The sequence below is a fragment of the Aquarana catesbeiana genome, linkage group LG06, assembly GCF_042186555.1.
Source record: "Aquarana catesbeiana isolate 2022-GZ linkage group LG06, ASM4218655v1, whole genome shotgun sequence".
Lineage (NCBI taxonomy): Eukaryota > Metazoa > Chordata > Amphibia > Anura > Ranidae > Aquarana > Aquarana catesbeiana.
Window position 1 is genome coordinate 77,850,916 of NC_133329.1, and position 6,709 is coordinate 77,857,624.

Sequence of the window (6,709 nt, forward strand, 5' to 3'; positions counted from 1 at the left end):
TAGCTACTGCCCCGTTTATAGTCCTGACGTACGCGTTTTACGTCACCGCGTTCAGAATGATCGGATTTTCTGACAACTTTGTGTGACCGTATGTATGCAAGACAAGTTTGAGCCAACATCCGTCAGAAAAAAACCTAGGATTTTGTTGTCAGAATGTCCGATCAATGTCCGACTGTGTGTATGGGGCATAACAGTTAATGCATTTTTTTGCTCAGAAGAATTAATTCACTCCAACATTGAACATTAAGGGCAAATCAAATTTTGAAATAATATGAAACGACATTTGTCAAGTCATTGAATGTCCTGAGAATTTTTGTATGAATGTTTGTTCAAAAACAACTAGTGTATGGCCAGCTTTAGGCTTGTTGAAAGAGACCTTGATATACATGCACATGAATTACAGCTTAGCATTGTGCAATACACTCATATTAATGGTGTGGTAAGCAGAGCTGTAAAACAAAAAACAACATAAAAGCAGAACAAGAAAAAAATATTATACAATATACTCTGTGAACAAATCCAAATATAACTGCCAATGTAAAGATCCTTGTTCTTTAAATTTACAGCTCACATTTGCTCAAATGTGTTCTCATGGCATTTTAGTTTTAAACACTGTTCACCACACTATTATTGAGAATGTATTGCACTATGGATTTAGGTTTTTATTTTGCATTTATCAATTTTGGGTGGAATATTATTGTTAATTTAACTTTGGGTGGAGCACTGAGCTTCTTCCTTCCTTTTTTTTTGAATGGTCGCATTGGGGTTGATTTACTAAAGGGAAATAGACTGCACTTTTGAAATAGATTAGTAAATGAGGGAGAGGTCTACTGACTTCCATTATTTAACCCCTTCCCGCCCGCCGGCCGTCAAATGACAGCTGGGCAGTGCGGCTCTCGTTCTGGGTGGACGTCATATGACGCCCGTCTGGAACGACCGTCCTCGCACGGTGTGGCGATCGAGGCCACGCCTTGCTACTAGGACATGGCGCGACCCCAATCTGTGTAAAGAGCCATGGCTCTTTAACCATGTGATCAGCTGTGTCCAATCACAACCGGTCACATGTAAACATGGAGATGCCGGTAATTGGTGCTCCTCGCCTCACACTGACAGAGTGTGAGGAGAAGAGAACCGATCAGCGGCATCTCCTCATAGAGGACATCTAGGGATGTAATCAGGGCACGGGTCATCAGTGCCCTGATTACAATTAAGTGCCATCAGTGCCAGAACTGTGTGCCCACCACTGCCAGCAATCAGTGCCAACCAGTGCCCACAATTGCCACCAATCTGTGCCCACAAGTGGCAGCAATCAGTGCCCACTATTGCCAGCAATCAGTGGCCATTAGTGATGTCAGTCAGTGTTGGCTATCAGTGCTGCCCATCAATGCCCATCACTGCCACCCATCAATGACCATCAGTGCTGCCTATCTGTGCCCATCAGTGCTGCCTATCTGTGCCCACCAGTGCCGCCTATCTGTGCCCAGTGCTCTCCAGTACCGCCTATCAGTGCTCATCAGTGCCACATATCAGTGCCACCTATCAGTGCCCATAAGTGCGGCATATTCATGCCACCTCATCAGTGTCACCTCATCAGTGCCCATCAGTGCAGCCTAACAGTGCCCTTCAGTGCTGCCTCATCAGCACCCATCAGTGAAGGAGAAAAATTACTTATTTACAAAATTTGCTGACAAAAACTAAGAAAACCTTTTTTTTATTCAAAATTTTTGGTCTTTTTTTTTTTTTAGTAAAAAATAAAAAACCCAGGAGTGATTAAATACCACCAAAAGAAAGCTCTATTTGTTTGAAGAAAATGATAAAAATTTCACATGGTTACAGTGTAGCATGACTGCGCAATTGTCAGTCAAAGTGTGACAGCGCTGAAAGCTGAAAAATGGCCTTGTCAGGAAGGGGGTGTAAGTGCCCTGTGTTGAGGTGGCTAATCATGTGCAAGCAAAAATGCAGTTTTTTTATTTGTTTATTTTCCTTGCATGTGATGGGGTGTTCTTTGTAAAATGAAGCTTTACCTCATTTACTAAGATCTGGAGCAACTGCACTTTCAAAAGTGCACAGTCTATTTGCCTTTAGTAAATCCACCTCATTATATCTACAGTCTACAATTGTGGAGTTTATTCCTGGAAACTAATTGCAAAAAGACTTTGGGGTTGATTTACTAAAGTCAAATAGTCTGTGCACTGCAAGTGCAGTTGCTCTGGATCTGAGGGGAACATGCAAGGAAAAATAAAAAAAAAGCATTTTTGCATGCACATGATTGGATGATTGAAATGAGGGAAAGCTCTGCTGATTTCTGAGCTTCCCCACACTGCACTTGCAGTGCACAGCATATTTGCCTTTAGTAAGTCAACCTCCATGATCTTACTTTCAAATTTGTTGTACATAAGAACTTTATTATATGTGTTTTCATGTTTTTTTGTTTTTTTTACCACACCATTAATAGGGTATATTACACATGTATTGACTTCACTTTGTAAAGAATACCTAATCACATGCAAGGAAAATTGAAGAAAAAACATGTTTGCTTGCACACACAGTATTAGGTAATGGAACTTAGCAGCACTTTCCCTCATTTACTAAATTCTGAATCAACTGCACTTGCAATGTGGAAAATAAGGTTGGTCTCTGTAGTGAATTACTAAAGGTAAAGATAATTAGAAGCTTGTACCATCATCCAGGAATCTAAAGATAAAGGGATTGGGAGCCTAGTCCCCAACCAGGATGCCACAAAGACATGGAGGCAAATTGGACTATCGTGGTACAGTAAGGCAATGCAATTTGAATATATAACAAATATATAAAAAATACAAAAGTTTTTTATTAGTGCAGCAAAAATTATCAATTACAGATTAAAACATGGTAACAGTTCATATATATCACCAAAATAATTTGACCCCCGGAAGGGGATGATCACAGTGGGACAATTGATAACAGATGGCATCTCTCTCAACTAGTTTCTCAGACAGTAGCCGCTTTGTCAGGAGAGTATCCATATCCCGCAAGGCGCCACCACCAAGGGGAGGTCCCCCCGCGGCAACTCATGGAAACTACCAATCATAATGAACTGGAATCTGGTAATAATGCAAAGAGTTTAGGGGTCCCGGGAAAGGCAATCCCACTGAGGGAGAGGGTACCTGCATCTGCTCCTGAAGATTGGAAATATCCATGAAACGCGTCGAGATTTTAGATGCCATTCACACTAATAACCTTTTTATACATCTATCATATTATGCCGTTTGGACCCCACCAACTGCTACTATGTTATTGTGAAGACACACAACGATGAGTTTGAGTTTGTTTTATCTCACCACTGCGATTCACATCGTGCTGCTATGCTGCCATACTACATTGTTACTGTGGATCAGTTTTATGGAACGTGTATTCATATGTCCTACTATATCATTCTGTATGCATTTGGTAACATGCAGGCTATCTGGTCATAAATGTGGTCTACTCACCAGACATTATTATTACTATGGTGCAGGTACATGTAACAAATAGTCTGATGATTGTTTATTATGGTACCATTATGACTATAATATGCTGCTATGTCATCATGCCGTTTTATGACGTTTAATACTATGTATTTTACTATGCAATAAAGTTTCCCTGATTTACTATATTTCACTGTTCACAATCTGTTATTATGCAATACGATGTGGTCGCATACATGGTGTATTCACTAGATATTCTCATCAGTATTATGTTGTGTTATCTTCCCAGCTGCATGCCTCACACAAAGTCCCAAACCCTATTTTTTCTCCTTTTTTTGTATACACTTTGGTGATGGAGGTACATTTTTTAGTCAATGTCCTCATTTAAAGTCCCATTTAGGTAGTGTTCTCTTTTTCAACTCATGGAAACTACCAATCATAATGAACTGGAATCTGGTAATAATGCAAAGAGTTTAGGGGTCCCGGGAAAGGCAATCCCACTGAGGGAGAGGGTACCAGCGTGCGGCCGCAGTGTATAGCACTACAGACAGAGGGCAGAGGGTGGAGGCATGGTAAGGCATGTCCACCCATGCCAAAGTCACTGAGGGCTAACTGAGGCGCACATTCCCGGGTTCCCAAGTCCAGAGCATTTCTCATTTCATTGCTCTGGACTTGGGAATCCAGAAAACCACTACAAGGGTTAATGTTAAGTTAAGGAAAAAATGGAGTGTGATTTGCTGAATTGGATTGCATGCAACCCAAATCCCGTGCGGCAAAAAAAAAAAAAGGTGCACCTTTTTGTGTGGGTGCAGTGTGATTTGAGTCATACAAAATGAATGGGCTCAAATTACACTGCAAAGAATAGCATGTGATTTGAAAAGGAATGCGGTGTGATTCTTGTCTGAATCACATGCGGTTCCCCGAATTACATCAGTGTGAACCTAGAGAATGTCACACTATGCATTAGGAATATTTTAAAAATGTTTTGCTACAATCTTTTCTCTGACTATGTATTGTGCATGTTGTTCAAGATTTAACTGAGGACTAGAGGCAATTTAAAGTGGAGTTCCACCCAAAAATGGAACTTCCACTTTTTGGAATCCTCTCCCCCTCTGGTGTCACATTTGGCACCTTTCAGGGGGGAGGAGGGAGCAGATACCTGTCTAATACAGGTATTTGCTCTCACTTCCTGGCATAGATCACCACGGTGATCATGGTGACCTACGCCACTTCCGGCGCCTACTCTGTCCTCCCCCACTGTCTTCTGGGAGACACACAGTTCCCAGAAGACAGCAGGGACCAGTAAGGACACACAGCACTACTCGCGCATGCGCAGTAGGGAACCAGAAAGTGAAGCCGCATGGCTTCACTTCCTGATTCCCTTATCAAGGATGCCGGCGGCAGCAGCCGAGAGCCGACGGACAGATCGGCTTTGGCTGCCGACATCACGGGCTCCCTGGACAGGTAAGTGTCCATATATTAAAAGTCAGCAGCTGCAGTATTTGTAGCTGCTGGCTTTTAATATTTTTTTTTGGCGGACCTCCGCTTTAACCTCCCTGGCGGTATGATTATTCCGGATTTTAGGTGCTGAAAGCGGTACAATTATTTTGCATGGAAATTTGGCGTTTTATATTGTAGGCCTGTAATTCTTAACAATAACACACTTAAATCTGTCCAAACAAGAGTCTAGTAGATATCCCGGGTATGATGAAGTTTGAAACACAAAAACATAAATTATAATATAATAAATAAATATAAATAATTTAAAAAAATAATAATATAATAATAATAAAATAAATTTCCCCACGATTCACTATCGCTCAATTCTGCAAGTGTTCTAATTTACTATCGCTGTTTTCTAGCTGGTCTAAAGCCACTTTTGACATAAAGGGACACTTTTTGGTTGCTATGGACAATCTCCAGTTTCCAGGCAGAAAGAACAGTATATATCATATAAAACTGCATGCAGGGCATGGGCCAAAGCATTGGGGACAAAAGGGATGTGAAATGATTTCATACAGTACTGTAATCTGTAAGATTACAGTACTGTATGTGTTATGGTTTGTAAATTTCTTTGAATTTGCCGCCAGGCTCCGCCCCCGTGCGTCACGACGCTCGCAGGGAATGGAGCCTGGCACACAGAGGCTTGGGAGGAGGACGGAGCCCGCAGACACAGCGGGGGACATCGCAGGATCCTGGGGACAAGGTAAGTAACGCCGCACTAGGATGCAATGCAATCCCGAGTGTGGCTCGGGGTTACCGCTAATGGGACTGAAATTTAACCCTGAGCCACACTCGGGAATACCATTGTGACAGACCTAGCTGGGAGAGAGACTTTTGGAGGGGACTGTATGCTAGCCTCTTGCCAATCGATCGTGGGTCCTGGCATTTGGGGGAATGGTGCTCTTTGTGAGCTGCATGCCTGGGGACCCTTGAGGCGGTATTACTGTGGATTCGGGTCCTGGTCCCCCAGGACACACAGACTCTGGGGACCCTGGATTTGCCATATTAGAAATAGTGGCTGATTCATAATGCTGGGACAGATACTGTTAGACAGGTGTTGGAATTTACATCAGCATCTCCTGTCTGTTGTCTGCTAAAATGTGTATTGTAAATAAGTCTACTATGGGATCTAAGAGTCATTAGATCCCCATTGTCGTTTGTGTTAATTAACTCTGCTATTGTGTGAAGAAGAGTCTATGTTGATTGTGTTTTCTGAACTACAAGACAGCCAGTCTGGCCTAAAGTTCATGTCTGAGTCATCTAGGCTGTCTAAAGGGATTAGTTAATTAGCTCATGTTAATTAGGTAATTAGGTTACAGCTGTATTGTTAGAGTAATATGATATATGATATAATTATTGTATAAATAAGACTGTATTCCTGTCAATAAATATAGATTCCTGGTTGACCTTACATACAGCCTGCCTGGTGTTTGTTCTGAGCTATCACAACTGGGTTAGAACGGCACAGAGCATCGGATGACCGAGCAATCAGATGTTGCGATCTGCAGTCTGATTTTATAGCAGCAGAGGAGTGTCGGGAGGGTGGAACCGAGCGAGCAAGGGGCTTGTTACAACCGTCAGGGAGGTTAAACAGTTTTTCTTTATTTTCACCTGGGGATCCTGCCAGTAACATACGTCCTGTCCAAGGTTGACAACACTTATGCACTGCACTGTATCTATGGAGGGGCAATGTTCTGTAGTCCACAAAGACAACTGAGAACAGAGAGCTGATAACAATATTTGAGATTTCAGTGCAGCAT